The sequence below is a fragment of the Scyliorhinus torazame genome, chromosome 16, assembly GCF_047496885.1.
Source record: "Scyliorhinus torazame isolate Kashiwa2021f chromosome 16, sScyTor2.1, whole genome shotgun sequence".
Taxonomy (NCBI): Eukaryota; Metazoa; Chordata; class Chondrichthyes; order Carcharhiniformes; family Scyliorhinidae; genus Scyliorhinus; species Scyliorhinus torazame.
The window spans coordinates 119,738,192-119,756,294 of record NC_092722.1 but is presented as its reverse complement, the minus strand read 5'-3'; positions in this window follow the sequence as shown (position 1 = coordinate 119,756,294).

The window sequence follows — 18,103 nt, the reverse complement described above, 5'->3', positions numbered from 1 at the left end:
AGTTTCCCACAGGGGTAGGAATTCTGTTAAACTATTGCAGACATATAACCTGTCCGAATATATGTCCGCTGTGGTCGGAAACAAGTCAGGGTGATTAACAATGTAAGCTATGGCTGCCAGTTCTGCTGCCTGCGAGCCTAGATGTCCTGGCAACTTTAATGAAATCTCTTCAAGGGCGCGTCCCTGCGCGTCCTCTACATAAATGCCGCAAACGGTGTTTCCATTCAAAACTGTGGAGGAGCCATCCACATAAATTTTCAGGACTGTGCACGTGTCTGTGGGCTGGGGTCTCTGGGGTGTGTTACCTGCTTTCCTGGGAGCTGACTTAGGTATAAATGGGCCTGAGTTATGCTTTGTGGTGATGATCTCACACTCATGTGGGGTACCTGCATATTGCAAATTTTCGGCTAGGAAAGTGTGGGTCTTGGTTCTTTTGACTGTAATGTCCCGTCCCTGTAAAAGAAGGGTCCAACGGGCTGCGCGGATTTGGCTGACTGTGCCATCTTTAAGTCGACCGTCTAATAATAGCTGTGTTGGGGTGTGTTCAGTGAGAATGGTGATGGGGTTGAGTCCTGTAATGTCGGCTAAGAACTGTACTGCCCAAAAAACTGCGAGCAGGTGCCTTTCGCAGGCAGAAAATCCTTGCTCTACGGGGTCTAACACGTGTCAGGCATCTGCCACGGGGCCTAATCGGTCATGGAGTTCCTGGAGTAGCATGGCCAAAAGCGTTCGGTCGGTGCTTTCTACTTCGATTGCCTCTGGGGAAAGTGGATCTGGGACCTGTAATGTGGGGGCTGTGCTGAGGGCTCTCTTTAAAGCATCCATGGCCTCCGTGTGCTGTGGAAGCCATTCCCAAGGTGCCTGTTTCTTGAGAAGGTCGGATAGGGGTGCTGCTTTTGTGGCGAAATCGTCAATATGGTTTCTGCAGTAGCCAACCAGTCCTAGAAATGACCGGAGGGCTGAGATATTATGGGGAAGGGGCAATTTGACGATCGAGTCAATTCTCTTTTGCTCGATCTCGCGTTTACCATGAGTGATTACTGTACCCAAGTAAATCACTTTTTCCTGCAAAATCTGGGCCTTCTTGGGGTTGACTTTACATCCAATCTGTTTTAGGAGTCCCAGGAGTTCGGCGAGAAGTGAAATGTGCTCTCCCTTTGTGTCTGTCTGTAGTAGCAAGTCATCTACATACTGGACCAGACAATCGGGCCGGGAAAACTTTGCTCGTCCATTTGTCAACTGTTGGTGGAAAATGGAGGGGGAGTTGTGGAAGCCTTGTGGAAGGCACATCCATGTGTATTGTCCCTGGAATGTAAAGGCAAATTTGTATTGGCACGCTTTGTCCAATGGAATGGACCAAAAGCCGTTGCTAATGTCCAAAACCAAATTTTTTTTTGACTGGAGTCCCTGTTTGAGCATGGTCTCGGGACTCGTGGCTACGGTGGGGGCTGCTGCTGGGGTTACTTTGTTCAGTTCCCGGTAATCAATGGTCAGTCGCCATGGTCCATCGGGCTTCCTGATGGGCCAAATTGGTGCGTTATTCGTGGAGGCTACTGATCGGAGTACGCCTTGACCAAGCAGACTCTCTATTACTTTGGAGATCTCTCCCTCTGCTTCTTGGGGAAAACCGTACTGCTTTTGGGGTCTGGGGTCGGGACCTGTAATGTTCAATAAGCCAGCTATCTTGCCACATCGTGCTTGTGCTGTGAAAATGCTGCTTTGTGTTGCTGTAGGACTTCCCTAACTTGTTTGTCCTGACTAATGGCTCGATGGTCAAACCTGAAGTCTCTTACTGCGCTGATTCTGTTTGCATACTCTCCAACTGTGAGCGTGGCGGGGGCTCGTGCTGCCTTTGCCATTCTCCATACACATTTATTTACCGAATCAAATGAGAGGTTGTGGGAGCTCATAAAGTCGATTCCTAGGATGTGTTCAGCTGTCTGGGGTCGATCGACCAAAACTACGAGGTGTTTAGTCGTAATGTTCCCTATTTGTATAGCTACAGGGGCTGTGATGTGTCCTTGTTGTGAATGACCTGTAAAGCCGTTGAGTGTGATGGTGTCTGGTGTGGGCCACATGTCTCGTTGAAACATCATGGAGGAATTGAGTGTGGTGCAGGTTTGCGCTTCCTGCGCTTCCTGCGCTTCCTCTGGTTTTGCAAATGCGGTTTTGCCTTGGACGGATTGGTCCCAAGTGCGGGACAGTCTTTTCAAAACCCATTTCTCGTTGTGGGCCTCGTCTGAGGGGCCATAATTTGCGCAAGCTCTCTGTCCTGCCTCTGTCGCATGAGAGATGAGGATTCAAGTTTCTTTGGCCATATTATCCGCGGACAAATGGGCGCGGGCTAACTCTCCAAATACTGCTGTGAAATGTATCCACAAGCGTCCAGCAAACGCTATGGGGTGCTCTGTTTTCTTTTGCCTAAACTTGTTTAGGCCTTCTACGGGGTCTCCTCTGTTATAGCCAATCGCATCTAGGATCGCTGTGTGCATTTCTTGGAATGTGCCTCCTCCTACATGCTGTGGGTCGGGCAGGGCTGCCACGACTGAAGGGCCGAGGCTTAAACTATGAGCTTCCCTTGCTTCTTTTCGTCCAGGCCGTACATGGTAGCCTGCTGTTTAACTCTAGCGAAAAACTGGCGGGGTCTGAAGTGGGAAGGAACGGTGTAATTTTTCCACACGCGTCCCATAATTGGGTTACGGTTAGTGGGGTTGTATATAGGAAATCTGCATTTCCTTCTGCTGCGGCTCTGCGGTGTGTGGTTACAGGGCTCATGGGGATGTGTTCTGCCTGTTCAGTTCGGGGTTGGGGTGCTTTTATTTTCTGGGGGTTTTCTTGCGTACATGTCCCATGTACGTATCTGTGGGCAGTTTCATTTAACTCCTGCCAATCGGGGCCATTTTCCTGGTCTAACTGGTGTCCAAACATACTTTGAAATGCATTCTGGACAGAAAGCAGAGATTGCAATTCTGCAATTTGCTTCCGCCACTTTGCGTGATCTACGGAGCTCTGCCTTTGTTCCATCGTGGAAATGTGGAGCGCTCTTAGGGCTGCTTTTAAATCATTACACTGTTTCTGCAATTGCTCTATCTGTTGCTCGGTTTCTTGTCTTACCAAGACCGCGCATTGCGTGACCTGGTAAGCCTTATCGTACTGGGTCTGAAAACTATTCAAATGGGCAATACAAGACTGGTATGCCCTCTTGGCATCATCCACCTCTCTGTCCCTCGCTGCTAACTGTTCTCTTAACTCCTTATTCTCCTTCTCAAATTCGCTCACATCTCCCTCACTATTTCTGTCTCTCTCCTCAATCTCTCTATGGAGCGTCCTAACGACCTCCTCTGTGCCTCGCAATTGTGCCAAGCAGGACACAATTGCCATCGGCTTACGAGCTTTCCCCAAGCTCATCTTATGAATCTCTGACAGGTTCTCCCACCAAGTATGCCCTATACTCCCGGGACCTGTTTCGTCATTGGAGTAGAATTCACTCCAAAGGGGCCATCCTTTCCCTTTGAGATATTTTCTGATCTCTTCTTCCCATACGGCACACTGTCCTACTCTACTGGTCGCTGTGACCTCGAATTCTTGGGGGTTCATAAGGCGTTCCATTGCCTTCATTGCCATTTTCTCTCTGTCTCTGGGTTCTCTACTGAATTTGGAACAGGGGGTGATAAAGTGATGATGTAAACACGGGTATGGCTTATGCTAATTTCTGGCCTACAAAACTCCCGACAGTTTTACGCAACAAAATCTCTCAGGTTTATCTTATATCCCTGTTAGTACGCATGCATTAACATACTTCCGAATCTCGGAGGTTTGATCAGTATCGTTCTAACACTTGTGGTTTTTCTGTTTCCAATTGGATTCCAATTCAAATTTGGGTTCTCTCGGAGTGACTAGGCCACTTCTAGGTCGAGCCCCGGCGGAGTCGCCAGTAAATGTTTCTCTCTTTGGTTGGCTCTGAATAAGGCGGTCAATATGGTCACCTTCCTTAATTCTAATTACGTTTGCTCTAGAATCGCCAGGTATCTTTTGATACCGCCACAAGGTTCAAACCGAATACTAATCAAAGACTCGGTACACCCGTTAGTTAGTTCAAAGACAATGCTTATTTATTGACACACACAGTTAAATCTACTCATGCACAAATACTACAGACTAAACTGTCACGACTGCTAAAGCCTATACTTAGCTTCGGGCGCCCACTCAGTCAGAGGAACAATGGCCTTTGTTCGGTTCTGAGGTTGCTGGGGTCGAACTGGTACAGGGGAACAGCTAAGGTCATCTGTCTGGTAGCGTGCGTTGACCTTGGACTTACTTGCTTCTGGTGCAGCTGGTGGACAGGTCTCTCCTCGGTGAGAGCCGGGTCCAAGAGAACGATTCTCTCTTGGGGGTTCCTTCTTACACCTAAAGGGGCTTCGCGCTCTTTTGGGTGGGCCTTGAACTTGGCCCCAATCAATTGGGCTGTTTCTTGATCATTCCTATTGATTTCATCCAATAAAATGGTGGGTGCCCTGATGGCTGGGCGTGTCCTAGGTGGCCGTTGGCCTGCTTTGTTTCGGTCTCGTCTGGCACCAGGGTGTCTGCCTTAGTATCGGTTACTCAAATGTTACTCTTTTGTTCCCGGAGATGGGCCATTAGTATACTAATGGGCCTACAGTTTTGGTCTTGTCTGGGAGCTGCGGCTCCAATATACAGACAAGCTCTGAACCTGCTTGTTTTCTCAGCATTGTCCATTTTCCCTGCAATCTTTGCAAAGTGTCCATTTTGTAATCGGGAAGTGGCCATCCCAGATGGCTACAGGGGCTAGCACTGGCACCGCGTGAAACACCCACGGAATGCCTGGAAAACGGCCGGAGAATTGCCGGTTCCCGGGCCGCACATGCGCAGAGCTGGCAAGCTGCAGCCGCGCACTCCTACACCCCCCACACCCACACCCGTTGCACCAGAAAACATGGCGGCGGTCGTGCTAGATTGATTGATTGATTAATTTGATTTATTGTCACATGTACCGAAGTACAGTGAAAAGTATTTTTCTGCAGTCGAGTGACATTGACAAAGCAGTGATTGGTTACAGTGTGGACCAAGGGACCAAACAAAGCAAACAAAGCAAATACGTGAGCAAGAGCAGCATAGGGCGTCATGAACATTGTTCTTACAGGGAACAGATCAGTCCGAGGGGCAGTCTTTGAGGAGTCTTGTAGCTGTGGGGAAGAAGCTGTTCCTGTGTCTGGATGTGCGGGTCTTCAGACTTCTGTGCCTTCTGCCTGATGGAAGGGTCTGGAAGAAGGCAATGCCTGGGTGGGAGGGGTCTCTGATAATGCTGTCTGCCTTCCTGAGGCAGCGGGAGGTGTATACAGAATCAATGTGGGGGTGGCAAGTTTGTGTGATGCATTGGGCTGAGTTCACCACAGTCTGCAGTTTCTTGCAATCTTGGACCGAGCAGTTGCCAGGCCAGGCTGTGATGCAGCCGGATAGGATGCTCTCTATTGCACATCTGTAGAGGTTTGTGAGAGTTGATGCAGACATGCCAAATTTCTTTAGCTTCTGCAGGAAAGAGACATTGTTGGGCTTTCTTGACTGTTGCATCAACGTGAGTGGACCAGGACAGACTGTTGGTGATGGTGACCCCCAGGAACTTAAAGCTATCGACCATCTCCACTTCGGAGCCATTGATGCAGACGGGAGTGTGTGTCATGCTGCGCTTCCTGAAGTCGATGATCAGTTCCTTGGTCTTTCCAACATTTATAGCGAGTTTGTTTTCGGAGCACCATGCAACCAAGTGATTTATCTCCCTCCTGTAATCTGATTCATCGTTGTTTGAGATGCGGCCCACCACAGTCGTATCATCCGCAAACTTATAGATTGAATTGGAATTAAATGTTGCCACACAGCATGGGTGTATAGGGAGTACAGTAGAGGACTGAGCACATATCCTTGCGGGGCTCCGGTGTTGAGGACTATTGTGGTGGAGGTGCTGTTACCCTACCCTGACAGATTGCAGTCTGTTGGTGAGGAAGTCGAGGATCCAGCTGCACAGGGAGGGTTCAAGTCCAAGATTTCACAGTTTGGTTATTAGTCTTGTCGGGATAATGGTGTTGAAGGTAGAGCTGTAGTCGATGAACAGCAGTCTTACATAGGTGTCCTTGTTGTCGAGGTGTTCGAGTGTTGATTGCAGAGCCAGTGAGATAGCGTCTGCTGTGGACCGGTTGCGGTGATGGGCAAACTGAAGTGCATCGAAACTGCGTACCCACCCACCCCGACCCCACAGCCCACCTCCTGGCCACTCCCCCCAGCCCCAGCAGGAGCCGCCCGGCCAGGGGCACGGACCTCGGCTGCGTGTGGCGGCACTGGATACTGTCTGCAGCCAGCACCCCAGGCTCCCAACCACTGGGACCTCACGTAGCTCGTGCCATTGGGAATTCGGCCCATCGGAGTTGGAGCACCACTGCGCGTCCTGATGACGCTGATTCCGGTGTCGGGCTACAGAGAATCCAGCCTAGAGTCTTTTTATTATAATAAATGTATACATAAATGAGACAGAAACATATTTTAAATTTGTTTTTGTATGTTTGTATCTATTGCGCAATAATAATTTTTTGTGCTTTAATTCTTCGATATAATAAGAGTATTTCTTCGGGGTTCAGGACACTTGAGTGGTCAAAACGGTTCCATGGTTTGAAACGTTCGGAAAACCGTGCCCTATTGTTTTTTAAAAAATATATTTATTAAAGTTTTTTACCAACACAATGTTTTCCCCTGACAAACAATAACCCCCGACCCCCCCACCGTAACAAAATAAGACGTAAACGCACTGAGCAAGATATACACATGGCAAAATGGTATATTTACATAGCTTTATACACTGGCTCTCTCCCGCACATGTCAGTTTCCCCCACCCTTCATGTTATCTCCTGCTCCTCCATCCCCCCAAGCAATCCCCCATTCCCCCCCCCCCCACCCCCCAGGGTTGCTGCTGCTGCTGACCGAACTTCCTCCAACGCTCCGCGGGATAGTCTAGGAACGGTTGCCACCGCCTGTAGAACCCCTGCGCAGACCCCCTCAAGGCAAACTTAATCCTCTCCAGCTTTATGAACCCAGCCATATCGTTTGTCCAGGCCTCCACGCTAGGGGGCTTCGCCTCCTTCCACATTAGCAAGATCCTTCGCCGGGCTACTAGGGACGCAAAGGCCAGGATGCCGGGTTATTTCGCCTCCTGCACTCCCGTCTCGTCCACTACTCCAAATATTACTAGCCCCCAGCTTGGCTTGACCCGGACTTTCACCAGCTGAGATATTGCTCCCGCCACTCCTCTCCAGAACCCCTCCAGTGCTGGGCATGACCAAAACATATGGGCATGGTTCGCCGGACTCCATGAACATCTTCCGCATCTGTCCTCTACCCCAAAGAACCTACTCAACCTCGCACCCGTCAAGTGCGCTCTGTGAACCACCTTAAATTGTATCAGGCTGAGCCTGGCACATGAGGAGGAGGAATTAACCCTACCCAGGGCATCAGCCCACAAACCTTCCTCTATCTCCTCCCCCTGCTCCTCCTCCCATTTACCCTTCAACTCTTCTGCTAGCGCTTCCCCCTCTTCTTTCATCTCTTGGTGCATTGCCGAAACCTTGCCCTCCCCGACCCATACACCCGAGATCACCCTGTCTTGAATTTCTTGTGCCGGGAGCAACGGGAATTGCCTGACCTGTCGCCTCACAAAAGCCCTCACCTGTATATATCTAAATGCATTTCCCGGGGGTAGCTCAAACTTCTCCTCCAGTGCCCCTAGGCTCGCAAATGTCCCGTCAATGAACAGGTCCCCCATTCTTCTAATCCCCTCCCGATGACAGCCCTGGAACACCCCGTCCATCTTCCCTGGGACAAACCGGTGGTTACCCCTGATCGGGGACCACACCGAGGCTCCCACTGCACCCCTGTGCCGTCTCCACTGGCCCCAGATCCTTAGTGTTGCTGCCACCACCGGGCTCGTGGTATATTTTGACGGCGAGAATGGCAGCGGTGCCGTCACCAACGCCCCCAAGCTCGTTCCTTTACAGGACGCCATCTCCATCCTCTTCCATGCCGCCCCCTCTCCCTCCATAACCCACTTGCGGATCATCGCCACATTTGCTGCCCAGTAGTAGCTCCCTAGGTTTGGCAGCGCCAACCCTCCTCGGTCCCTGCTGCGTTCCAGGAACCCTCTCCTTACCCTCAGGGTCTTATTCGCCCACACAAACCCCATAATACTCCTACCTACTCTCTTGAAAAAGCCCTTGGTGATCACGATGGGAAGGCACTGAAACACAAACAAAAACCTCGGAAGGACCACCATTTGGACCGAATGCACTCTACCCGCCAGCGAGAGCGGTAACATGTCCCATCTTTTGAAGTCCTCCTCCATTTGGTCCACCAATCTCGTCAGATTCAGTTTATGTAGGGCCCCCCAACTCCTGGCTATCTGGATCCCCAGATACCGAAAACACCCCTCCGCCCTCCTCAGCGGTAGGTCCCCTAATCCTCTTTCTTGGTCCCCTGCCTGTAATACAAAGAGCTCACTCTTCCCTACATCGAGCTTATAGCCCGAGAACTCCCCAAACTCCCTAAGAGTCTGCATGACCTCCACCATCCCCTCCATTGGGTCCGCCACGTACAGCAACAGGTCATCCGCGTATAGCGACACCCGATGCTCTTCTCCCCTTCGGACCACCCCCCTCCAGTTATTAGACTCCCTCAGTGATATGGCCAATGCAAACAACAGGGGGGACAGGGGGCACCCCTGCCTCGTTCCTCGGTACAGCCAAAAGTACTCCGACCTCCGCCGGTTCGTCACTACACTCGCCACCGGGGCTCTGTAAAGGAGCTTAACCCAGCTGATAAACCCTCCCCCGAACCCAAACCTACGCAACACCTCCCAGAGGTACTCCCACTCTACTCGGTCTTTTCTGCGTCCATAGCTGCCACTATCTCCGCCTCTCCCTCCTCCGATGGCATCGTTATCACGTTTAAGAGCCGCCGCACATTAGTGTTTAATTGCCTGCCCTTTACGAATCCTGTCTGGTCCTCATGAATCACCCCCGGGACACAATCCTCAATCCTCGTGGCCAGCACTTTTGCCAATAACTTAGTGTCCACATTGAGGCGCGAGATCGGCCTGTACGATCCACATTGCAGTGGGTCCTTGTCTCGCTTTAGAATCAAGGAAATTGTCGCCTCCGACATTGTCGGGGGCAGGGGCCCCTCCTCTCTTGCCTCGTTAAAGGTCCTCCCTAGTAGCGGGGCCAACAGATCTACGTACTTTCTGTAGAACTCCACCGGGAACCCGTCCGGCCCCGGGGCCTTCCCCGCCTGCATACTCCCCAAACCCTTGCTCAGCTCCTCTAACCCGATTGGTGCCCCCAAACCAGCCACCTCTTGCTCCTCCACCCTCGGGAACCTCAGTTGGTCTAGGAATCGTCTCATCCCCTCTTCCCCCCCCCCCCCCCCCCCCCCCCCCCCCCGCCGGGGGCTGGGATCTGTACAGCTCTTCATAGAAGGCTTTGAATACCTTGTTTATTTTCGTTACACTCCGAACCATGGCTCCCCTTCCATCTTTGATTCCCCCTATTTCCCTCGCTGCCGTCCTCTTACGGAGCTGGTGTGCCAGCATCCGACTAGCCTTTTCCCCGTACTCGTAGGTGCCCCCTGCGCCTTCCTCCACTGTGCCTCCGCCTTCCCCGTGGTCAACAGGTCAAACTCCGTCTGGAGCCATCGTCTTTCCCCAAGTAATCTTTCCTCCGGGGCCTCTGCGTATCTCCTGTCCACTCTCAAAATCTCCCCCACTAACCTCTCCCTTTCCATGCCCTCTGTCCTCTCCCTATGAGCCCTGATGGAGATTAGCTCTCCCCTGATCACTGCCTTCAACGCCTCCCATACCACCCCCACTCGCACCTCCCCGTTGTCGTTGGCCTCCAAGTACCTTTCGATACACCCCCTCACCCTCCCACACACCACCTCATCTGCCAGCAGTCCCACATCCAGCCACCACAGCTGGCGTTGGTCCCTCTCCTCTCCCAGCCCCATTTCCACCCAGTGCGGGGCGTGGTCCGAAATGACTATGGCCGAATACTCCGTCCCCTTCACCCTCGGGATGAGCGCCCTGCCCAGAACAAAGAAATCTATCCGGGAGTAGGCTTTTTGCGCTTGGGAGAAGAAAGAAAATTCCCTGGCCTGCGGTCTTGCAAACCTCCATGGGTCCACTCCCCCCATCTGATCCATAAACCCCCTGAGCACCTTGGCTGCTGCCGGCCTCTTTCCCGTCCTTGATCTGGAGCGGTCCAGTGCTGGGTCCAGCACTGTATTGAAGTCCCCACCCAATATCAGGCCTCCTACCTCCAGGTCCGAAATGCGCCCCACCATGCGCTTCATGAATCCAGCATCATCCCAGTTCAGGGCATATACATTTACCAACACCACCCACGTCCCTTGCAGCCTACCACTCACCATCACATATCTCCCTCCATTATCCACTACGATAGTCTTGGCCTCAAATGACACATGCTTTCCCACCAAAATTGCCACCCCTCTATTTTTCGCGTCCAGTCCCGAGTGAAATACCTGTCCTACCCATCCCCTTCTTAACCTGACCTGGTCCGCCACCTTCAGGTGTGTCTCTTGGAGCATAGCCACGTCTGCGTTCAGTCCCTTCAAGTGCGCGAACACTCAAGCCCTCTTCACCGGCCCATTCATGCCCCTAACGTTCCACGTTATCAGCCGGATTGGAGGGGCTCTCAACCCCCCCCCCCCCACCCCCTGCCGACTAGCCATCTCCTTTTCTGGGCCAGCCCCGTGTCCGCGTCCCCCTCGCCCTCCAGGCCCCCAACCGGGGGACCTCCGTCCCGACCACCTCTTCTGTGTCACATTCCCTTTCGGCCAGTGCAGCAGCAACCCTTTTCCCCCCCAATCCCCCCCTCCCCCCTTCCCCCCCTCCCCCCTCCCTTCCCCCCCCCCACCCCCGCTAGACCCATGTCTAGCTTTTCTGCTCCCCCCCATATCACTCCCGTAAGTCAGTTGACACCTGCTGACCCCAGCTTCCCCCTCCGTCCCTTTGACACCCCTGTGTGGGTATCTCCCAATCAATCCTTCGTTCCCCTTCCCGCCTTTCTTCCCGCACGCAGGAAAAAACAAACAAAAAAACGCGCTTTCCAAAGTCTGCCCCACCCCCTCTGGCGCAGCTCCTGTCGCGGCCTAGTCTCTCTCCCCCAGCCCATATAACATTTCCTGCGCGTGATTGACCCCTATATACAACCATCATACTTCAACCCTTAAACACCCCCCACCCTCACAAACCCTCAGTTAGAGTCCAACTTTTCAGCTTGTATAAAGGTCCACGCCTCTTCAGGCGTTTCAAAGTAGTAATGTTGGTCCTTGTATGTAACCCACAGGCTGCAGCATTCCAAACTTCACTCCTTTCCGATGCAACACCGCTTTGGCCCGGTTGAAACCCGCTCTCCGCTAGGCAACCTCTGTGCTCCAGTCCGGGTATATTCGGATCTCTGCATTGTCCCACTTGCTGCTCCGCTCCTTCTTGGCCTATTTCAGGACCCTCTCTCTGTCCGTAAACCGGTGAAATCTCACCACCATCGCCCTTGGCGGCTCAGTTGCCTTGGGCTTCCGCGCCAGCACCCGGTGCGCCCCGTCCAGCTCCAGCGCCCTCGAAGGGGCCTCCGCGCCCATCATCGCCCCGATCATCGTGCCCGCGTATGCCGTGGCATTGGCCCCCTCCACTCCTTCTGGGAGACCCAGGATCCTCAGATTATTTCTCCTCGACCTGTTCTCCAGGTCTTCGAGTCTTCCCGCCCACTTCTTGTGTAGCGCCTCGTGCCGCTCCACTCTCACCACCAGGCCCAAGAGCTTGTCCTCATTCTCACTCACTCTTTTCTGGACCTCCTGAATCTTCACCTCGTGGGCCTTCTGGGTTATCCCTAGTCCTTCAATTACTGCCAGCATAGGCGCCGGTTTTTAATTACGCAGCTCCTCGAAGCAGCGCTTGATGAATTCCTGCATCTCCTCTTTGTCCCCGGCCGCCGCCATTTTGTTTTTTCCCTCGCTTCTCCCGCTGCTCCAGTGCCGCTTTTTTGGCCGTTGCACTTCGGGTCCGGTCCATAACCTTCTTCCCCACAGGTTGTCTGTAAAAAAAATTCCGTTGGAGCTCCTCTAGCGAGCCCGAAAGTCCGTAATCGCGGGAGCTGCCGAATCGTGCGGCTTAGCTCCGCATAGCTGCAACCGGAAGTACCGTGCCCTATTGTTAATCACTTCTCTCAGGTAGATATCGGTTTACAGTGTCGCCCGACTAATCAGCACATCAAAAATCTCAGTTCCTTCATCTCAGGCAATCTGTCTTCCTAACCAATTCCCATCTAAAAATAGTTTGCTCTCTTTTGATCCTACTTCCACCAGAACATATTCCCAATTATTAGATTCTTTAATTTTCATTTGATCACAATTTATTGAGACCAGGACCAGATGGTTTCCATCCCAGGATTTAATGGAAATAGGTGAGAATATTGCGGAAGTCCCTCCAAAGTTCCCTTGACTTGGAAATTGTTCCTTTGTCTTTAAATTATGTGTCACTCTGTTATTTAGGCGATTGATGGAAATTAGGGAATTTATAGATGAAGCCAGCCTAACATATGTGGTCGGGAATTCACTAGAGTCTATAATTAAGGTTAGGGTTTCCGAACACCTTGAAGATGTTCAACTGATGAGAGAGAGCCAGCAGGGATTTGTAATGGATACGTCATTCCTGACAAACTTGTTGAATATATGAGGAGGTGGTTAAAGAAATGGGCAAAGGTTATGTCTATGGATGCTACTTATATGGACTTCCAAAAGGCATTTGATAAAATGAAATGAAATGAAAATGGCTTATTGTCACAAGTAGGCTTCAATGAAGTTACTGTGACAAGCCCCTAAGTCACCACATTCCAACACCTGTCCGGGGAGGCTGGTACAGGAATCGAACCGTGCTGCTGGCCTGCCTTAAAAGCCAGTGATTTAGCCGAGTGTGCTAAACCAGCCCCTAAAATGTGGGATGTGCTTCCCATCCAACTGGTGGAACTCTGTTCCAAACTTGAGAAAGAACAGTCATGAGGATTTATTAGCTAAAGTTTAAGCTTTTTAAAATTCATTCCTGAGCGTTGGCGACACAGGCTGTGCTAGCATTTATTGCCGATCACTAATTGCCCTGGAGGGGAGCACTTAAGAGTCAACCACATTGCTGTGGGTCTGGAGTCACATGTAGGCTAGACCAGGTAAGGACAGCAGATTTCATTCCCTAAAGGACATTAGTAAACCAAATGTGTTTACGACAATTGTCAATGGTTTCATGGTCATCATTCGACTTTTAATTCCAGATTTTTATAGAATTTAAATTCACCACCTGCTGTGGTGGGATTTGAACCTGGGTCTCCAGAGCATTATTCTGTGTTTCTAGATAACTAGTCCAGTGACAATACCATTACACCACTGCCTCCAGCTCCAGGAATAGAAAACAGATTATTGATCTGGTTTGGAAATTGCTGAGATGCAGGAGACAGAGTACAGGGATAATGGACAAGTTGTCTAATTGGAAGGGTGTTACTGGATTTGTGTTTGGGGCCTAACTATTCACCACATTTATTAACAAATTAGACAATGGGATAGAAAGTCACATTGCCACATTTGCTGATAAAAAAGAGATGGACGGCATTGTAAGCAGTGTAGATGGGAGCATAAAATTGCAAAGAGACATTGATAGGTTAAGTCAATGGACAAAACCTGGGCAACTTGATTTCAGTGTAGTCAAATATGAGGGCATCCACTTTGGATCTAAATTGGATAAAACAGCATACTTTTTAAATGGCAAAAAGCTAGAAATAGTGTAGGTCCAAAGAAACTTGGGGTTCCAGGTACATAGATCATTAGAATGTCACAAACAGATGCATTAAAAAAATCAAAAAGGCTAGTGGAATGCTGACCTTTATATCGAGATGATCAGAATTCTAGAGAACAAAAGCCGTGCTTTAGTTGCATGTAAAACCATGGGGTGGGATTTAATGCCCTCACCCAAGATTGGGTTGGTGGTGGGGATGACATTTAATCAGGCAGGAAGGTGGGCAGGTAGGCACCCTGCTGCCTCCCCTCCTCCGCAAAAATGAAGTCTGGGGCAGAAAGGATCGTGAACGTCCTTGCCAACACTTGCCAACCTTCCGCCAATTGAAACCCTTAATTGGGAAATTAATAAAGAATTAGAACTTGTGCCACCTGCAGGGATTGACAGTGGCACTGACTGTCAACTCTCACTCCTAGCAATACAAAAGCCAAATGCTGCCAGCGGACCCACATCCTTATCCAGGCAGGTGATGATAACACAGTGGACACCTCTCCAAATAGTTTTGTACAGACTGACTAGCGCACTCTTTTTCATCTTAAAACAACATTTCCACAACAAATTCTTTACAGTGCTCTTTAAGTATGTAGACTCCAGCTGGGCATTTTGCACTCTGGTTATCCGCCTTTGTGCTCACTAATTACCAACATCCATAACCATCTTTGTCCATTTTACTGCCGTTATACCCTCTCTCTTTTCTTTCATCTATCATTGGGGAAAATGTCTTCACTGTTGGCTGTGTGTCTCAGTCGCTCCATCTTCTTGAAGCACAATATACTCATTATGCCCACTGGAGTAGGCATCCCCAACCTTCAGTACCTTCCCCGTTCCCCCACCCCAGCACCCCCCACTCCCCTTTGGAGAAAAGACCATGTGGCTAATGAGACGGTTTTCAGCTTTTGCTCTGACCTAGGCTGCTGAGGTGACAGCTTGTCAATGTTAAGTTACTGACTGATCGTGAACAATGTTGCATTGAACAGGCTGCAGGGTTGCTGGGAGAGGTGAGTGCATATTTAAAAGTGCTTAGTTTACAGATCGAGTGGCAGTTGGAGACTTCACTTCCTGGAGCGGGCCTATTGGCTCATTGGAAATCAGGCAGGGTACAAAAGGTGTGGCAGGAGTGCCTTTAGACATGAGTGCTGATTGGAACAGAGTGCATCTGAGTTTAGGTGAGTGACTGAGTTTGGGTGAGTGGCGAGAGAGGGCTGTGTTTTTGTTGGTGTTCGGGTTTATCCTAGAGGTTCTATAAAAATAATTTTTTTTAAAATTATTTAAATTAATTAACTAGTTGAATATGGCTGGACAGGTGATGTGCTGTTGCTGTATGATGATGGAACTGGTGGATCCCATTGAGACCGTCAGTGACCACATCTGCAGCAAGTGTTGGCTGCTCAAGGAACTTCGGCTCAGAATTGATGAGCTGGAGACCAAGCTGCACACACTGCGGCACATCAGGGAGGGGGAAAATTACCTGGACACTTTGTTTCAGGAGGCAGTCACACCCGGTAGAATAAGTACTGTTAATTCGGACAGTGGTCAGGGACAGAGTGGTGTGACTGCAAGGGAGGCAGTTAGGGGGATCCTGAATTTAGGAGTTGAGGAGCCTCAGCCCTTGACCTTGTCCAACAGGTATGAGGTACTTGCTCCCTGTGTGGATGAGGAAGAGGGCTGTAGGGAGAATGCGTTGACTGACCACTGCACCGTGATACAGGAAGCCATTCAAGAGAGGGGAGCAAAAAGACAAGTGGTAGTTGTAGGGGATTCTATAATTAGGGGGATTGATGGCATCCTTTGTCAGCCAGATCGAGAGTCCCGCATGGTATGTTGCCTGCCCGGTGCCAGGGTGAGGGACATTTCTGATCGGCTTGAAAGGATTTTGGAGAGGGAGGGGGAGGATCCAGTTGTTGAGGTCCACGTTGGGACTAACAACATAGGTAAGACTAGGAAAGAGGACCTGTTTGGGGATTATCAAACACTAGGGACTAAATTAAAGAACAGGTCCTCCAGGGTTATAATCTCTGGATTACTACCCGAAGCACGTGCCAATTGGCATAGGGTTGAGAAAATTAGGGAAGTTAACACGTGGCTAAAGGAGTGGTGCGGGAAAGAGGGATTCCATTTCATGGGGCATTGGCATCAGTACTGGGGCAGGAGGGACCTGTACCGTTGGGACGGTCTTCACCTGAACCATTCTGGGACCAGTGTTCTAGCGAATAGGATAAATAGGTTGGTCACAAGGACTTTAAACTAGCAAGTTGGGGGGAAAGGAAGGGTAAAGCTATGGACAGTATAATGGTTAATGGAGAGCAAGGCAGCAGGTTACGTGACAGGTTATTATGTAGAGATATGGGTTCAAAGACAAGGAAAATTAGGAGAAAGGGTAAGAGGAAAAATAATTTGTGAAAAGTTACTGATCAAGGTGTTAGGATTCATAACAAAGACATAAAAAACAGCATAAGTGTACTTTACCCGAATGCTCGTAGTATACGGAATATGGTGAATGAGTTGATGGTGCAAATCATCGTGAATGACTATGATTTAGTGGCCATTACTGAAACATGGTTAAAAGATGGTCATGACTGGGAGTTAAATATCCAAGGGTATCAGACTATACGAAAGGATAGAATGGACGGTAAGGGCGGTGGTGTAGCTTTGTTGTTTAAGGATGGCATCCGGGCAATAGTAAGGGATGATATTGGTGCTATGGAGGACAAGGTTGAATCAATTTGGGTGGAAATCAGGAATAGTGAGGCGAAAAGGTCACTGATAGGAGTAGTCTATAGGCCACCAAATAGTAACAGGGTGGTAGGGCAGGCAATAAGCAAAGAAATAACAGATGCATGTAGAAATGGTACAGCGGTTATCATGGGAGATTTTAATCTGCATGTCGATTGATTTAACCAGGTTGGTAAAGGCACCCTTGAGGAGGAGTTTATAGAATGCGTCCGGGATAATTTCCTGGAACAGTATGTAATGGAACCTACAAGGGAACAAGCGGTCCTAGATCTGGTCCTGTGTAATGAGGCAGGATTGATTAATGATCTCATAGTTCGGGATCCTCTTGGAAGTAGCGACCACAATATGGTGGAATTTAAAATACAGTTGGAGGATGACAAGGTAAAATCAAAACACTAGTGTTTTGTGCTCAAACAAAGGTGATTACAATGGGATGAGAGAAGAACTAGCTAAGGTAGACTGGGAGCAAAGACTTCATGGTGAAGCAGTTGAGGAACAGTGGAGAACCTTCCGAGCGATCTTTCACAGGGTTCAGGAAAGGTTCATACCGACAAAAAAGAAAGACGGTAGAAAGGGGGAAAATCGACCGTGGATATCTAAGGAGGTGAGGGAGAGTATCAAATTGAAGGAAAAAACATACAAAGTGGCAAAAATTAGTGGGAGACTAGAGGACTGGGAAGTCTTTAGGGGACAACAGAAAGCTACTAAAAAAGCTATAAAGAAGAATAAGGTAGACTATGAAAGTAAACTTGCTCAGAACATAAAAGCAGATAGTAAAAGCTTCTACAAATATATAAGACAAAAAAGAGTGGCGAAGGTAAATATTGGTCCTTTGGAAGATGAGAAGGGAGATTTAATAATAGGAGACGGGGAAATGGCTGAGGAGCTGAACAGGTTTTTTGGGTCAGTCTTCACAGTGGAGGACACAAATAACATGCCAGTGACTGATGGAAATAAAGATATGATAGGTGAGGACCTTGAGATAATTGTAATCACTAAGGAGGCAGTATTGGGCAAGCTAATGGCGCTAAAGGTAGACAAGTCTCCTGGCCCTAATGGGATGCATCCCAAAGTATTAAAAGAGATGGCTAGGGAAATTGTAAACGCACTAGTGATAATTTATCAAAATTCACTAGACTCTGGGGTGGTCCCAGAGGATTGGAAAGTAGCAAACGTGACACCACTGTTTAAAAAAGGAGATCGGCAGAAAGCGGGTAATTCTAGGCCGGTAAGCTTAACTTCGGTTGTAGGGAAAATGCTGGAATCTATCATTAAGGAGGAAATAGCGGGGCACCTGGAAGGAAATTGTCCCATTGGGCAGACGCAGCATGGGTTCATAAAGGGTAGGTTGTGTCTGACTAATTTAGTAGAATTTTTTGAGGACGTTACCAGTGCAGTAGATAACAGGGAGCCAGTGGATGTGGTATATCTGGATTTCCAGGAAGCTTTTGACAAGGTGCC